The sequence below is a fragment of the Belonocnema kinseyi genome, chromosome 6, assembly GCF_010883055.1.
Source record: "Belonocnema kinseyi isolate 2016_QV_RU_SX_M_011 chromosome 6, B_treatae_v1, whole genome shotgun sequence".
Taxonomy (NCBI): Eukaryota; Metazoa; Arthropoda; class Insecta; order Hymenoptera; family Cynipidae; genus Belonocnema; species Belonocnema kinseyi.
The window spans coordinates 136,092,630-136,111,078 of NC_046662.1; the positions used below are offsets into that span (position 1 = coordinate 136,092,630).

The 18,449-nt window shown below is 31.8% G+C and overlaps 1 protein-coding gene and 1 long non-coding RNA gene across 8 annotated transcripts in view; one reads left to right on the forward strand and one right to left on the reverse strand.

Annotated features, from left to right (window-relative positions):
* Window positions 1–18,449, reverse strand: part of LOC117175240 (heterogeneous nuclear ribonucleoprotein K) — a 374,225-nt gene that overhangs the window by 291,445 nt on the left and 64,331 nt on the right. Inside the window, exon 1 of one of the 7 annotated variants that reach the window (XM_033364915.1) lies at window positions 13,486–13,504. The exons of the other annotated variants lie outside the window; for them this stretch is intronic. The gene's annotated coding sequence lies outside the window, so the exon portion shown is untranslated. Of the gene's footprint in view, window positions 1–13,485; window positions 13,505–18,449 lie in introns of those variants that run through there. 7 annotated transcript variants of the gene reach the window in all.
* LOC117175243 overlaps window positions 1–18,449 on the forward strand; it is a 225,958-nt gene that overhangs the window by 107,018 nt on the left and 100,491 nt on the right. The window lies entirely within an intron of this gene.

Consider the following 18,449-nt stretch of genomic DNA (forward strand, 5'->3'; position numbering starts at 1 on the left):
AAATTTTTTGGTTGATACTTAATCTCTTGTATTAAGAATCCCTCTATTTGATTCGAACTTCATTTTTTTGGTTAAATAATTACCATTTTAGTTAAAAATTCACTCCTTTAGTTGCAAATTTAACTACTTTACTGAAAATTCGATTAGTTTCTAGGTTCTTAAACAACATTTATATAATTTTAAATAAATTTTAATTAACAGTAACCCCATTATTTATTACTATATTCGTAAAATTTCTATTTGGTACAATTATTATTTAATTTTCTGCAGAATGTTTTGTAATTTTCTGAATGAAAAACTAAGAATGATTCTTCTACTTTATAAATAAGATAAGTTTCTAATATTTAATATACTAAATTTTTGTGAAATAAAAACGATAGTTATTTTCATTCATATGCCCTTCAACTGTAGATAAAGTAAAAATTATTTTAATTTCCAGTATTTTCCCTTTTTTTTATCTCTCTGGTTTCCCGCTCAAGTCTCCAACCTAATTATAAATACATTATGTACAAATATATATTTTTTAAAGAACGGAAATGTCTAGATGAAATAATAAAAAAGTGTATTATAAGGCTAATTATTATTGTTTAAATAATTGACAATATTGAAAACACTGGTAAGACCAGTCCAGCTAATAAGGGCAACAAAATGGCGCTGTCCTGGTAATAATAAGCGAAATCATGGCGCTGTTCTGGAAATGTAAATACTGTTCGAAATATTAAAGTTGGAACACAGTTCAGTCAATGAATACAAGACTGTAGATCAGTCCAATTATCAAAGGAAAAGCCAGTCCAGCTACTAAAGGCAATGTGACGATTTTTCTAAATAATCAAGGAAAAAGACATTCTGGACTACCAAAGATATTTTGTAGTTCAGGTAATTAAGACAAGACTATAGGCCAGCCCAACCAATAAAAGCAAGACATGTTGGACTGATTGATAGTCTTGTCCCAACTGACTGGACTGATAACATATCTTGCCTTTGTTGGTTGGACTGATTTAAAGTCTTTGTCTTAACCGACTAGACTAATAACATGTCTTGCCTTTGTTGATTGGACTGACCTATAGTCTTGTCTTAATAATCTGGACTACAAAATATCTTTGGTTGTCCAGAATGTCTTTTCCCCTGATTATTTTGAAAAATCTTCACATTGCCAGGGCAGTCCCATTACAATGCCTTCAGTAGCTGGACTGGCTTTTCCTTTTATAGTTGGACTGATCTACAGTGTTGTATCCATTGACTGAACTGTCTTTCACCTTTAATATTTCGAACAGTATTTACATTGCCAGGACAGCGCCATTCTGCCGCCCTTAGTAACTGGAGTGGTCTTACCAGTGCTTCTAGTATTGCCAGTGATTGCGCTGATCACAGTTTAATGCAAAATCTGTATCTCATCTTCAAGTTTCAAGCGGGACATTAAATTGGCCTGTTGTCATATTTTTCGCGTTCATCCCCACCAATCTCGAAAAATTTTGATTTTTTGAACCAATAACCATCAGGATTTTTTTATCAGGGGGTTTTGAACTATATTACATTGCAATTTCAGCCAATTTGACCGGGACAGATTTTCATGTAAATTGTGCGGGGTCCTTTCATTAATTTGTGTGGCGTTTAGGAATTAGTATCGGTTTTATCAGTGTTAGATTCCCTCGGCTTTCTTCCTACAGCAATAAAGATTTTGTCTTAAAACTCTGGAGAATGATAGCGAACATGCTAACGGATGATCCCGCACACTTTTTTGTGGGTAAAGGGCATGTGATACTTCGTCGTATGGTCAGTCGGGCACAGTGCCGCCGACTTTATTTCCACAAAAATGAAAATTTTAAAAAACTTAATTCGGAGATGCTATAAAATATCATAACGGGCGTCCCTGGACTCTTTTTAGGGATAATAACAAAAAAAATGTATGGTACTAAATAAAAATTGTATGCATGTGCATTATTTTGAGGTTAGGTTCATTTTTCAGCTCTGTCATTCCGACAGTGTAGTTCTCTGTCGTGCCGATGCTGTCGGTAAGCACTCTAGAATAATTATGGGCGAAATGGTAAAACACATAACCTCGACATATGCACACAAGTTTTTAGAAAAATCCAGATTTTTTGGAATGAACCCACAAAAAAACGTGCAACGACGTCCGTTAGCATGTTCGCTATCATTTCTCAGATTTTGAAGACAAAAATATTTATTATTCTAGCAATGAAGCCGTGGGAACCTAAAACTAGTAAAATCGATCATTTTCTTAGTATCACATGTCCTTGATTAAAAAAAAACTTAATTTTGCTAAATTTGATTGTGTGTATTTCGAGGTTATGTATGTTACAGTTTTCTCCCAAAATTATTCTTGGATGCTAGCAGCAGCATCGGTGCAGACAGATTTATAGCATCTCCGAATTCAGTTTAAAAAAATTTCATTTTTGTGGAAAACAAGCCGGGGGAACTGTACTCCATTGACCACACGACGAAGTATCATATGTCCTTAATAAATATTATCAATCAATATTTGAAATTTGCAACAATCACAATTGTTTATAAAATTAATTAATTGCATTAGCAAAATAAGCAATAGGAAATATGAATACAATTCAAACTGTTTTCAAAATACTCATTTTTATATTCAATTTTCCTAATATTAAATTACATATTTTCATGAATTATTTTGGATTATTAATTACAGCTGCTCTTAATGTTACTGAAAACTTTGCTCTTCCTTTTATATTCATAAAAAGTATCAAGTTTTTAATGAGTTTTAGTATTTTTACTATACATAACAATGAAAAAACAGGCCTACCTGATCGGGGCGCCATGTGTTGGATTTATGTGAACAAGAAACCCTTCCGGATGCTAAGAAAAGAGAGATTGGGGGCGATGCATAGGGTTACCTATAACTATCGACCTTGACATGTAGCAAATAAAACATACACACTGACGCATGAATATTTTGTGAATCGTTTACAATTTTACGCAATCCCCTTCAATTATCGAACTTTCTTATTTCAAGCTCACTTTAAAAGCTACGGAACAGTTTGATATTATCAACTGAATAACTTTACAGTTTATCTGGATCTTTATGAAAATTATATATTGAAGAACAAATATATTTAGCCGTTTTCACTGTTTGTTGTATTTAGAACTAAACTGGACATTAGAACTATAAAAAAGCAGCCGGGTTTATCGTGAGCGAGGTCCTGAGAAGTATTTTTATTCGTACCTTTAACGGCATGTGATACTTAAAAAAATTGTCGATTTTACCAGTTTTAGGTTTCGATGGCTTTTTTTCTTTAATAAACAATATTTTGTCTTAAAAATTTGGGAAATAATAGCGAACATGCTAACGGACGTCCCCGCACACTTTATTTGTGTTTTTTTTACAAAAAAATTTTGATATTGCTAACAACGCGTGTACATTTGGAGGTTATGTATGTTACAATTCTCCTGTGCGTTACTTCCAAACTACACAATATTTTTGGCCGGAAACTTTGGACCTGGTCCTCAATTTTTCTTTCCCAACTTACGTCTAAGCGAAATGAGGTACCGGTCTGACTGTTTGGAAAAAAAGAGGAGGTAATAAAGGCCATGTCTCTGCTTTGTTCCGGTGGAAATTTTGAGAAAAAATTTTTTTGAAGAAAATACCAGTGAAAGTTAAATGTACTATTCTTTCCCAACTTACGTCCACAAGGAATGAGATATCGTGTTAAAAATTTGGCACGCTAAACAGAAGGCATGCAGTAATGTGTCTCTGGTTATAAATAATTAGAATAGTAAAAAAAGTTTTTTTTTATTACTATTCTGGAGAAATACCGACCGTGCTGTGAAAGCCTGCAAGCAATTTTCAATGTTGTCAATGGGCTACAAAAGATTCTTTAATATTTATTAACATTTCCCGAAAAAAATTTCCGCGTTATTTAAGCTTTTATTTTTCAATATGGGTGAAAAAAATATTGATCTCAGGGCTGAATTGATTAGCTGTTATACTCGTTACGTGGCCTTAATTATGTATTTCAAAAAAGTTAAATAAATCAGCAATCTAAGAACCAAATCCTACCAAATATGCGAAGCAGAATTTCAAGAAATATGCAAATTTATTGAACGCCTGACAAGTATTTTCTGGCAAATTTTTACAAACTAAACTTTTTAACAATATTCATTTAATAGCTAACGTGAAAATTCAGAAATGAGCCTATTCGCAATGATTAGCTATGTTAAAACCATAGCTTTGGTATGAAATATGACACATCTTGAAGCGCGTTTATAGTAAGTTAAAAACAGCAGCTATTTGCCAATTATTTGAACAATTTTTTAAAACAAATTCACATTTTGAAGATATTTTAAGTTATTATTGTAAACGTTTTTTAAACGTACAAAGAATGGCCTGGTATTTAAAATGCCTAGAACTTTAATAAAACCAGGATTTGTAAAGTGTGACAGTACGAATGTGCCAAAAATTATACTAATCTTTTCAGAATTTTATGTCGTATTTAGAAAATACATTATCCGAAATTCATTCAACGATCCATTGTCGATTAACAAATTAAAAGCTTCTATAAATTTGCAAAATATGACAAGAAGGAGTCTTTGGCAAGACAATTAGAGTTGATTCCGCCAAAAATGAAGCAGATTTATAAAAAAATGGTTGAAATGTTTATTTGTTTTTTAAGCCCGTTTATACAAACAAAACTGTGTTAAGGGCATGTGATATTTTGAAAATTATCGATTTTATTAGTGTTAGATTCCCCCGGCTTTTTTCCTAGATTAATAAATATTTTGTTTTCAAAATCTAGGGAATGATAGCCAACATGCTAACGGTCGTCCCTGAACGCACTTTTTTATGTATTAATTCTTAAAAATGTTGAATTTGCTAAAAACGTGTGTATTTCGAGGTTATGTGTGTTACAATTTTCCCGAGAGAATACAATTTTTATTTAGCACAATACATTTTTTTTGTTATTATCCCTAAAAAAAAAAGAGTCTGGGGTGGCCACTATCTTTTTAATTTTCGCCTCCCAGCTTTCTCCCAGTTAAAAATCATGATTTTTCCCGGTTTAGAAAAAAAACACTTTTTATGAAACCCAGTTTTTCTGTCGATGAGCATCAGCAAACGTCTTTGCTCTTTCCTCTCGTCGATGTAATGCCGACCAATTTGACATTAGAATTACCTTGATCCTGACCTGGTGAGGTCAAACAAACCCCGAATTCAGATTCAGCTACTTCAAAAATGTATACGATTCATGGTTTTCTCCGCTTAAACGGGTTTTTGTTCCTAATTTGACCTAGAAATTATATTTAAATTTGAAATTAAATCATTGTGAAATTTAACATTAGAAAGCTCCAAAAATTAAGACATTATAAACCAAAGATTTTCGAAGTTCAGCTTTTGAAGAAGAAAAATTTTGCTTCAAGGCCTGAAAGAATAAACGCTTTTAGATTTGCATATTAAAAACTATATTTTTAAATAAGATAAATATATTATCATAAAAAAAATCACTTGTCATTTTAATCGATAAAAATGGTAGAATTTTAAACATTGCGAGAAATATTATGAACCTTTCAACTTTAATTCTTTTTAAAACATTGAAAAGTATATGCTTTTTAATTGGACACTTTCAAAATTAATGATAAAAACTAAGCAATTTCAAATTACGTTAAAAAATGGAAGAATTGTTTAACTAGGATCTTGAAACTAATCTCTAAAAATAATTAGATTTTAAATTATGCAAATTATGGGAACAACTTTATGATGCAAAAAGACGGAAGACAATTTTATAAAATATTAAACTGACGTATATAAATAAATCGTTACTTTGTCATGTCAGAAAAATTCGCGAGAGGAAAGACACGCGAAAAGCGATCGGCAATATCGAAGCTTCAATATTGATAGAATAAATGAATGGTAGGTTATATATAATAATTATATGTTGGTGTCCACAAGAAACGAGACCTTATGGTCGATATGGAGTTTTACGTATAGGGTCATGTAGCATTTTTAATGTTTCAAAAAAGCAAAACTGCTTTTCAAGGAACATACATCTAAAGTTGATAAGTGCCATAAGTGCACGCGTTATACTTTTCCTATGGTAAGCCATATCCAACTTTAAGCGAAGGATCCTTGAAGTTAGATGTTATTCATTGGATACGGTTTTATTATTCTATAAAAGTAACTTTCAGCGACAAAATTTCCTAATACAAAAATTTTACATTTTTTTTCAAAATTGTCAGCTTTAATTTTTTAAATTAAGACCGCATCATTCAATTACAACCTGAAATGAACCGGTGATTAACAAAATGTTTTAACAACTTTTGATATGATAAAAGGGTTTTGTCAAATAAACAAAAACCTCTGTTGATTATACAGTACTCATTTTAGAACAAAATTTCATAATTATTTTCGACTTAAAATATCAGGTAAAAAGAAGCTTATCAAATTAAAAATCCACAAACGGCTATAATTAAAAAAAGTGTAGTACTGTTTTTACTCTATATTTAATTTTTAACAAGAAACTGTCTACGTGTACCGAAAAGTAATCTTAATAGCGATTTCAGAGTAATCTTGAGCTGCAACAAAAATTACCTTCACGTGTTATTCACCCAAACATGTGCGCATATTATGTAAGAATAATATTTTTTTTAAACTTGTAATATATTTTTTGGGCTAATGTTGGTTAATACTCTTCTTTCTTTATTTGTGTAAGAATCACTGATTTATACAAAGAAGTTGCAGCTTAAAATAGTACTAATTGCCATTACATAAATTCCAAACTGTTTTCAATTATACAACTTCAAATATCTTAATTATAAATATATTTACCTTTCTAATATCGCTAGCTTCAGGATTATTCCAAAATTTCATACCAGACATTTCTTAGTTTTTCCACAGTCGTACCTTCACTTAAATATAATTGTCTTTCGGTAGTTAAAACATGACATTCTATTAATAAATGATACACGTATTCATTTTCATGTTCATTTTTCATTATAACTTTTTAAACTATTGGATTTAAACATTAACATAAATCAAACCTGCATTTTCCCAATGCATTTCAACAATTGAGGGTCTGGATAAAAAAACTCGCCGAGCAAGCGACATCGGGTGAAATTTATTGTCCAAACGTCTCGGAGGGGGGGGGGGGGGGGGGGGGGGGGGTAAAGTCACTAAATTTATCTTTTTAAATATAGGCTTGTAGAGAATGATGAGGCGGTACTTTTTTCTATTTTCAGTTTTTTTCTCAGATGAGTATTTTTAATAATAAGCGTGGAAAATTGAGGAAAAAAATTTGCTCCTAAATTCAATTACTTTTTAAGAAATAAATTATCGTAATTTTTTGCCAATATTATCGGAATTACTTAAAACTTAGATGTACACGCGATATATACCCTAACCATGTCTAAAAATTTTTTTAAAAAACTGAAAATTGCTAATTTTTTATTAATATTGGATTACAAATTGACACCAATTTTTAACTCCTTTTTCCAGTTTCATCGACGAAAAGTATCGAGGGAACTTTAGAATTGAAACAAATAACAGTGAAACATACGTTCCTCATTATCAGAGAACTTTTTGAAAATTTTCAGGTCGATTTAGTTATAATTTACGGAAATATAAATTTTACAAGAAAGCATGCCACGCCAACAGCGGCTAGCACGCTGCCCGATGATGTTGAGTTCTCGCGAAGCTATTGCTGGCGGCACGGCAGGCTTTCTTGTAAAATGGATATTATAATTTATTACTTTTCTTATCTGATAAATTTCGTCTTCTTTATATGGACTGTGAATATTTGTTTCTAACTGCAAAAGTTCATTAATATTTTTTAAATGTATAAAGGTTAACAATATACAAATGCCATAACCCGACAGGATACTCTACTTCGCGTTTCCAAATTATATCCTCATATCAAAAAGCACTTGAAAAATATCATTCCCGATTTCAAAACGTAATCTTTCCCAGGAATCGCCTTCTATTATAATACTCTATTTTCTTTAGATGAAATAGTAAAATTATGAATTTTCTTTATTAGGGTCACTGTATTCCGAATCATAATTCGGTACGGTACATATGTGTCTAACGATTTTCAGTTCACAAAAACTTCCACTAAATAATTATTTTTGATAATAAATATCACTATCCCATACAAGCACATAAGGGACAGTTTTTAACTTTGTAGAGGCCGCAGCTGCACTCTTTGTCGAATTTCTTCGTTACGACCAATTGGATGTATTTATTTACGGATATCTTTTCAAGGAGTTGAATAGGACTGATTTATGAGTAGTGAATAGTGAGTACATGGAGACTAGACATAAGGAGCCCAAAGTAGTGTAACCGAAAATGAGAAAATTTTTGCCGTATGGACATGGTTACAACACTTCCCTTTCCCGGGAATGGCGCTAATGTGGCACGGGGATAAAATGGCAGCTACCTATGTTTACATCCTTGACATTGACACAGTTTACATTACATATTAAGGATTGTGATATTTGATGAAAATAGATAAATTATTATTTATATAAAAAAAGATGTTAAGAATTTGGTTCCTCGCGAAATATTTATCGTTGTAATCATGCAATGGACGAGGTAAGTTACATTATATGGTGATATGAAAAATAAATATATAACTTATAGTCCAGGCATTATGTCGGAAAAAGTGTGAAATTCCATAATAAATCCAACCTGTAATGTTTTTAATGAGAAACTTTCGTTTTGGGGTCCTTTTTGACATATCCAAAATACTAGAACAGATCAGTTGCCAAATCCGGGTTTTTTTTGAAACAGTTCCAAAAGTTACTTTTGCATGGACGGATAGTTCCCATTGCATTTTAGATCAAAATGTCCAACAGAAAAAAGAAAGAAAACAAAATTGTGAACAAATTTTGTTTTAAAAAAATCCGCTAACTTCTATTGGTTCCGAGTTATGATACATTGAAAAGCCCCCATTTGTTTTTTATTTTCAGGGAAAAATCACTATATTTAAAAAAACGCGTGTATCTTTGCAAATAATTACTGCACGGAAAAGTGTTCCGCAGGTGAGTGAAACTAGGCTCAATTTCCTGTAATTACAAAAAAAAAACAATATCTTACCTGTGATAGGTCATGAGTTATGACCCCTAAAAGTGGGCCATTCTAGCCTGTTTTTACGGACAAAAAAGCGGATTTCAGTTTTTTCCAAATGAATCCTGCCAAGTTCAGTTTACGTTGATTGTGCCAAAGGATGGAATAGCGACTACAGAAATCTGCGTATATCTAAAAAAGAAAAAAGAAAAGTGTTTCAGACCTATTATTTTGGAAATTTTAAGATTTCAAACATTTCATTTTTTTTTTGTTGCATTTTTCACTAAAATCGAAGAAGTTGTGTTTTTGCTAAATACCTCATTTCCTGCGAATCCCACCACAAAGTTTCTAGAGAATAAATGAAAGTGAAGCTAATTTGGCATAAGATAAAAAAAAGGGTCGTAGCCCAAATAGGTCACGAGATATGACCTTCATGCGTAGAAGCATCTGAGCGTACCGTAAAGTAGAACTACGGTCATATTTCGGAATTTTTGTCACAAATAAGTGTATATGGTTTATTTATCATGTATAATACATCTGGTGACATCATTAAATAAATAATTGTTTACAAAAAAAAGCTTACTATCACTACTAATGTTTACTTTTTAGCCATTTTTTAAAGAATTTTTCTGGCAAAAAAGTCACTGTGATTGATTAAAAATGTGTAATATGTTTTTTATCCAAAATCAAATTTTTTTTCATAACTGTTTATAACAAAAATATTCCTATAACCACTGTTGAGTACTTTTTGACTACTTTTGTGGCAAAAAGTACTTATCATTGATTAAAAATGTGATTTATATTTTTTATCGATAAACAAATCGATTTTTTAATAATTGTTTATAATAATTTTTTCTAATAACTACTTTTTCTGCATTCAATTTTATACTTACCTCCAAGACACCTGTAATTCTCAGTGATTTCCGTAAATTGTACATAATATGCTGTGACCATTTTTTGGCATTGAAAATAATGAACTAATTGATTACTTGAAATCAAACGCGCAAAAAACTCGACCTCCTGGGTGGTGTGAAAATGAGTATTTATTTTAATACAAAGTAATACATTCAATAATTTATTTGAAATTTTGTATACTACTAAATTACATTTCGTATTTCATTACTTTCAAGTAATCAATTACTTAATTATTTTCATTGCGAAAAAATGGTCAAAGCAAACTTTGTACAATTTACAGAAAACACTGCGAATTACAAGCACCTTGGAGATAAGTACGGAATTGAATACAAAAAAAGTATTCATTAGCAGGTATTGTCACAAAAATTACAAAAAAATATTTGTTTATTGATAAAAAAAATAAATAAAATTTTTAATTATTAAGCTTTCGAGCTACAAAAGTATTCGAAAAGCATTAAGAAAATATTTTATAATAAATAAATATTAATAAGGTATTTGTTTATTATTAAAAAACGATTTGTTTATTAATAAAAAATATATCACATTTTTAATCAATTATAAGTACTTTTTTGCCACAAAAGTAGTCGAAAAGCACTCAACAGTGGTTATAGGAATATTTTGTTATAAACAATTATGTTTATATAAGTAGTGATGTTAAGTTTTTTTTATAAACAATTATTTATTTATTAATGTCACCAGACGTATTATACATGATAAATAAACCATATACACTTATTTGTGACAAAAATTCCGAAATATGACCGTAGTTCTACTTTACGGTATGCTCAGGTGCCTCTACGCATGAAGAGTGCACTTTCCAAGGTCTCGTGACCTATTTGGGCTACGACACTTTTTTTTATCGTACGCGAAATTAACTCCACTTTCATTTATTCTCTAAAATATTTGTGGTGGGATTCGCAGGAAATGAGGTATTTTGCAAAAACACAACTTCTTCGATTTTAGTCAAAAACGCAACAAAAAAAATGAAATTTTTGAAACCTTACAATCACCAAAATAATAGGTCTAAAAGACTTTTTTTTAGATATACGCAGATTTCTGTAGACTCTATTCTATCCTCTGGCACAATCAACGTAAACTGAACTTGACAGGATGCATTTGGAGAAAACTGAAGTCCACTTTTTTGCCCGTAAAAACAAGCTAAAATAGTCCAATTTGAGGGGTCATAACTCATGACCTATCACAGGTAGGATATTGTTCTTTTTTTTGCAATTACAGGAAATTGAGTTTAGTTTCACCCGCCTGTGAAACACTTTTCCGTGACGTAATTATTTGCAAAGATACACAATGTTTTTTGAAACTTAGTGATTTTTCGCTGAAAAAAAGGGGACTTTTCAATGTATCATAACTCGGAACCAATAGAAGTTAGAGGATTCTTTTTTAAACAAAATTTGTTCATAATTTTGTTTTATTTCTATTTTCTGTTGGAAATTTTGCTCTAAAATGCAATGGGAATTTTCCTTCCACGCGCTAAAGATACGTCAAAAAGGACACCAAAAGGAAACTTTCTCATTAAAAACCCTGCAGGTTGGATTTATTAACGAACAAAACTACTAGATGCCTGTACTATTACCAGTTTGAAATCTTGTGTGCTTTCGCATCACAGAACTGGTAACAAACTTTCACTTCAATGTAGCAGTTTTTATATTCCAATAATCTGGCATGACTCAAAGAAATTAATTCAACGATTAGGAATGTTGTATTTTTCTTTGAGCCTTGAGATTATATTCACACGAAACCATGAAGATGCGTTGTTGTGCATCCGACAGAAAAATGCTCGTTCTTGGTGAAGTCAAAGCACAGGGCTTTGGACTCCTTATATATATTCTCCATGAGTGAGTAGACAAACTAAACGCGCTAAGTTGCCATAAATTACTGATAAATTACCATAAATTGCCGACAATTTGGAGAAAAGTTCTATACTTTCAATTTCATTACATTTTCGGTCATTTATAAATTTACCAGAATTTCTGAAAACTCTTAAGTACCGCAAAATTATGTTCATTAATCAATTTACCAAAAATGTCAACATTTTCTGGCAACTTCTGGTATTCAGAAAATTCCGCGAATTTTCGGCAATTTATGACAATTTTACAATGATTTTTTAAAATTCGCGAAAGTTTCTTTTCTTTTTTCTCAAATGAAAAATTCTGTTTTCCTCTAGTCTTCGATTCATTTCCGGGCCAACTCTAAATTGCCTCCAACTCGCCTACAGCACCCTTTTGATTTGCCTCTGGCTCATACAGAAAACTTCACACTTGTGTGGAATTGCCTAATTTCAGCACTTGTAGCACAATATACCATTTTATTCTTTAGGTGTGAAAATCAGTTTATGAAAACAGTGAGGTTAGGAACTCACACTTTCTTGCCTTTCTTTTGTGTTTAGAGAAACTAAAAATGAATAGCACGGAATTTATAAACAACTCGGCACTTATGCGCATTTTTAATTATTGCATATATCACTATAATGAAGCAAGAAATTTTGACTCTTGAAATTTGCTCCTATTTGAATTTTGAAAAATCATAAAATGTTTTTGCAGATGATTTTAAAATTTAAGTTGAGAAACGCTAAACAAAATTGTTTTATTTTATCTTTTAGTTTGCCCAAAATATTGAATAACAATCAGAGCAAATAATCGGGAATGCTCCAAATACAGGCCTTACTGGCCTCCACAAAACGTTTAGGTTTTTCAGTATCTTTGTAAAAATTCGAAGCTCTAAATCCATAATAGCACTCATATTTTACATGCGAAATTTCTCAGAAATATTGTATTGAAAATATCACACTTCAAGAAATTAGGTGCTACTAAAACCGTTTTATATTTTATATATTTTATTATTGGGGATTAGGTTTGAAAGCAGCTTTAGGCTGTACGTCGCCCGTTGGTTCTCAATGTTAAATCTGATCGCCATGTACATACCCTTTTTTACGAACTCAATAAAGATTAATTATTATTATCTAAATTTAAAAGAAAATCTTTTATTATTTAACACAAAGTTACTTCTGGTGAACACTTGTACACGTATTTCACTAGTACTAGTGCCATTTACACCAAAATATATTATTAAGGAACCGATCGATACCGTTGCAAACTAGGTGTATCTAAAAACGCAATTAATATTTTGTTTGCGCGTGTGTGTGCATGGAAATTATCTTAACTTTTCTCAATGTGTAATTAATGGAAAATTTACTCATAAGAAATGGCTCAACTTCATCAACAGCAACAAGCTGAATGAGCGCCTCTGGAAAGAAGCTAGTTTATTACTGTTGTACAATGATGTCTTCCGGAAATCAACGAGAAGACACCTTATTTTGAAGAAAGAAAAATTGCTGCAGGTGAACATTGTTAATTCTGCAACGCTTCGACCTGATCGGTGGTATTGGAGAAGGAAAATACCTACGAACTTGTCGAATTTTCTTCAAGATTATACAACTAGACGAGCGCTAGTTACTGTTCGTGATCTTTACACTCAAATTTCACTAGACTACTTTCGAACGTCGATTTTATCACCACCTTTTCTGAAGTCTTCACAAAAACACTCGTTAATGCAATGCGTGACACTCGAGTTGCGTGCAGATTGTTATATTGATCAGCTGTTAGTCGGGTGGATACTAAATTGATGCGAGGAATTCACCCCTATAATTTCGTTAATGCGCAAGCGCGTCAACCGCCTCTCTGTTTTCCTTCCCCTGAGTAGTAGACTAGTAGGAAGCGTAGCGTGACATGCAAAAGTCGATTCCAGGTGAGATGACTGTTGGAAAGTGTTTGGGCAGGTGCATAGAGCATATTCTGAGTTTGCGCCAGTTTCAAAGTGACGGAAAATGAATATGGGTGGGCTGCAAAATAAAAAATATCAAATATGACTGTTTTTTTTAAATGGTTTAGTCGATGTAACTCGTAAACGATGCGTTTAATCGGCATACTTTACCGAAGTGAATTTGTTCAGAACAAGAAAAAAGAACAAAATTCATGCATTTAGGATCAAACATTTTTTATGTTCATTAAAAAATAAACGAATAAACGGTTTAGGATTAAAAAAATATTTTTTTTACGTTGATAAGAATGAAATTAGACATTTGTACATATCATGATTACATACTTTATGATGCTATAAAACAGCAAAAAAATTGGTGAAGATTCATCTATGTGTCCTCTCACAATGTAATTGTTAATTAAGGCCTAAATATTTTCACAACAATTTTCAAAATAGCGTAGCAACAAAACTAGCAGTCTCATATTAATGAAATCGGTATCAAATGTAAGTATGAAGGGTTAACTTTCATAGTCCGTCGTTTCAGATACATTTTTATCATTTTTATTAATAATTACAGAGAATTGAAAAATAATTTAATTTTCAAGCTTATAAACAATTAAATTATCTTGGTTGTTTTTAACACTAGGAAAATAAAACCGACGGCATTTTATAGCAGAACCCAAGACCTACACTTAGAAAAAAAAGAACCTTGCTTTGTAGTTATTGTTACCTGAATTTACCTGTTAATTGCAGGTATGCAATTGTAGAGGTAGCAATAAAAAAAATGTTATTATGCGTTTTTAAACCATCTTTTAGTAGTGAAATGGCAAATTTTTTTGTATGAGCCGTTTATTATAAAAAAAATGTACGATAAAACGTGACACAGATTTTACCTTGATAGGTAAAAAAAATGGTGCGAAAAACTTTGATCAAAACTGAACGCGCTCACTTCAAATCTCTTCAAAAAAAAAGAAATCACTCTATCTTCCTTGTTTGTAAACGTAGAAAGCTGATTCAAAGACTTTGTCGGACTAATTTTTCCCAAATAAGCCGAATCTGATGTCAAAGTTTAAACATTTTTACAAATCTAATTGTTATTAAAAAATTAAAAAACGTTGATTATTTTTCTTTCAAAATTCATTACTTATTGATTTAAATAATATTACATGTTAAAATAATCTATTGTTTTAGTCGTTAAATTGTTAAATGAAGCCGCTTAAGGCCATGTGATGAGTGGGTCACATGACCAGATTCCTACCTTACCGCCACTTCTTTATTTCCCAACTGATATTCACACGAAACGCCATACCGAGTTGAAAATTTGGGATACTAAACAGGAAGCACTAAGAATGATGCTCCTGGTCCTAAATTTGTATAATTATGAAAAAAGTTGTTTGTTGTAAATAATTTTTTTTTGCTTTTTTTATAACTATAAAAGTTTAGGACCAGATCCACCTTTCTTAGTGCTTCTTATTTATTATCCCAGATTTTCAACTCGTTGTTTTAACTAATTGATAAGAAAAATAAATAGTCGAAAAAAAATTTGAAATTTTTCCTTTTTCTTACATTTGTATGTTCTTACAAATGTATTTTGTTTTAAAATATTATTTTATTTATAATTCTTTTCTTATACTTTTTATTCGTAATATATAAAAATTAATAAATGTGTACATTTTTATCTTTTTATTTCATACAAAATATACCATTCTGATTTATTATTATGGACATTATATACGCAGTTATTGTAAACGTATTTTTTGCTACACGACGGCACGCCGTCGTTGTAACTGGTGTTTCTGTAAGCATCTCATCAATTATTGCATCTATGCTATCTTTTTCAACATTTAAAAATGCTAAATCTGGAAAATCAAAGACAGATTCGTCTAGATCATCGTCCTTATCAACTTCTTCGCATTCTGTATCTAACTTTTCGCTTTGGACATACCTTCTTAGCCCAGATCGGGCACGCCATTTTGTGGTTGTTAAATTTGGCCCCCCCTAGACTCCTGGCTTGACAGCCAATCTTGACAGTAGATGGCGCCCCATAAATTTCGGGGCCTAAAGTGGGTTGATTATAAATCTTTCAAGTTGCAATGTAAAATTTCAAACGTAAAACATATTTCAATTAATAATTGAAAAAGTGACAAAATAAGTGAAAAAGGTCAAAAGCGAGCACAAAATAAGTGCGTGGGCATCGTATACTTCAAAATGTCCCCGAGTTACGTGTTGAAGACTATTATAAGTCAATTTATTAAGAATCTAAGATGAAACCTCGAAAAGAGGTTATTTATTTATGAGAAAAGAAGCAGAAGTAATATATAATGAGTTGAATGTCGGTTTTTTTTTCAATAACTTAAAGAGCCAGTGCAATATTATAATCCACTTATTTCAAAATAACTTTTTACATTTAAGTTCAATATAGAAATAGAAAGCAACTTCAATTTAGAAATTGAAATCAAAAACGTATTGCAAAATACTTAAATCGTTTTTCATGCAAAAATACAAAAAGTCTTTTAAAAAATATTTTGTTTCTAATCTAACATACTCCAATGTTTTCTTATCGTGATCTGTTTCTTAATCTGATTTATCTATTCTCCAATTTCATTTTAGGAGTTGATATATACGAATTTAATATTATTTTACCAAAAAATATCTTTAAATTAAGAATAATAAGAATAAATTAATATAAGCCCAATCGGGGCCAGAGCGAGTCATCTCTGGGCGCTGCGCTTGGGTCCCGACCGGGTATCGCGTTTAATTTCGAGTCTGCCACAATCTAGATAGACCTATTTGGTCCAAATTCTGCCAGACCTGGCCCCGATCGGATCCATATAGGAATTCCTGCACGGCTTAGTAAGTCATGAGGAACCAAAGGTGCTGGGCTCAATCGAGGTTCTAAAATTTTGTCATTTACTTTCTATCCCCAATTAGTTGGCTCCATGTGCTTATTAAACCACTTTTGCACCTGATGATATGCTCTGAATGCTTGTTGAGCTTGAATCTTTTGCGTATTGAGTTTAAATCTTTTGTTACAATTTGAGTAAAAATGACTAATACTTCAATATCTTCTGATATTATGATTGACGGTTTCTCAAAGGTTGCGTTTTATATAACTTCTTGAACAATAAGCACGTCGGCATCCATTTGAGCTTGCTTCGTACGAAAACCTAAAGCTTCAAGTTGTACTCTTAGTTTAGAAATTAACCTACATTTATTTTTATCTAACGATAATTTATTTTTGCTGTTATTTTTGTATCACCTCCTACAGATTAAGCGGCAGCTCAACACGCAGCCAGAGCATATTATCAGGTGCAAAAGTGGTTTAATAATCACATGGAGCCAACTAATTGGGGGAGGAAAGTAAATACAACATTTTAGAACCTCGATTGAGCACATCACCTTTGGTTCCTAATGACTTATTGAAGGATATCAGTTGCAAATGCACAAAAGGTTGTACGGAAGCTTGTAGCTGTGTGAAGAAAGGTATACCTTGTTCTGAGTACTGTATTCACTGTAATAAAGAAATTTATGATAATAGCCAACAAGATGAAAGTATTAATATCGATGTCGGTGAAAATGTAAACACTGTAAGTGTTGATGAAAGGTATGTTCAAAGCAAAAAATTAGATACAGTATGTGAAGAAGTTGACAAGGACAATAATCTTGACGAATCTGGATTTGCATTGCCGGATTTTGCATTTTTAAATGTTGAAAAAGATAGCATAGCTGCAACAATTGATGAGATGCTTACAGGTAGAGGCGGCGGAGCCCTAGGGGGCGCAGGGGGCAATTCCCCCCCCCCCCAGAAATTGGCCAGGGAGGGGCAAAGTACTGACTTGCCCCCCTCTGAAATCGAATAACTAAATTCAGCGGTTCATTTAAATTTTTACAAAATAGAAATTCTCATTTCGTTTGTCGGTCATTCTCTCACTGAACAGCGTAGGCCAGGGCTCGCCACTTCAAGCAGGTGTTGGCTGCCACGACAAGTGCATGGCTGTCACCAATTTTTTCTGTCATTTTTTTCTTCGTTTTCCAGGAATCGAGCGAAGGGTTACGGTCACGCTAAATTACGTCTCGTCGTCGTTCACGCCGGGGGGTCTGAACCTTTTTACTCGAATTTTCAATACATTTAATTTCCAATTTCAATTTTATTTTTAATTGAGAAAGTGAATCAAATTTACCTGCAAATTGAAGCTGTCATAAAAGTTTTAAAAAGGAGGAAAAATTTTGAATGAAAATTCATTTAAAAAAAGAGAGAGAAACGATTGTCGCCAAAACCTTTTTCTTCGTTCTTATCGTTCTCCTTTATCTTGTACAAACTTTAAGTAAAGATTAGAAAATAATTTACCAAAGTTGCTGGAAAGATTTTGTGTTGGTTTTATTAAAAATTTTCAATACTTGTGAATGAAGAGCGGATTGAAGCTACTGTGACGTTAGATCAACTGTTTAATAGAAGCTTTCAAACTTCAAAGCTTTCATACAAAAATGTTTAAATATAGGCGATTTAAGAGTTTAAACAATTCCATTAGAGAGGCTATTTGTATCTGTGAAATTTCACTCACAATCTGTGAAATTTCACTGATTCATATTTAGAGAGTAGACCATTGAGTGGTAAATCTACTCAAATTTGTGAATTCTTAATTTTTTAAACTCTCCATTAAAAATTCTTAAATTTTGATGATTTAATATCAAATTTTCTTCTTTTTAGAACAGTTAGAATTAA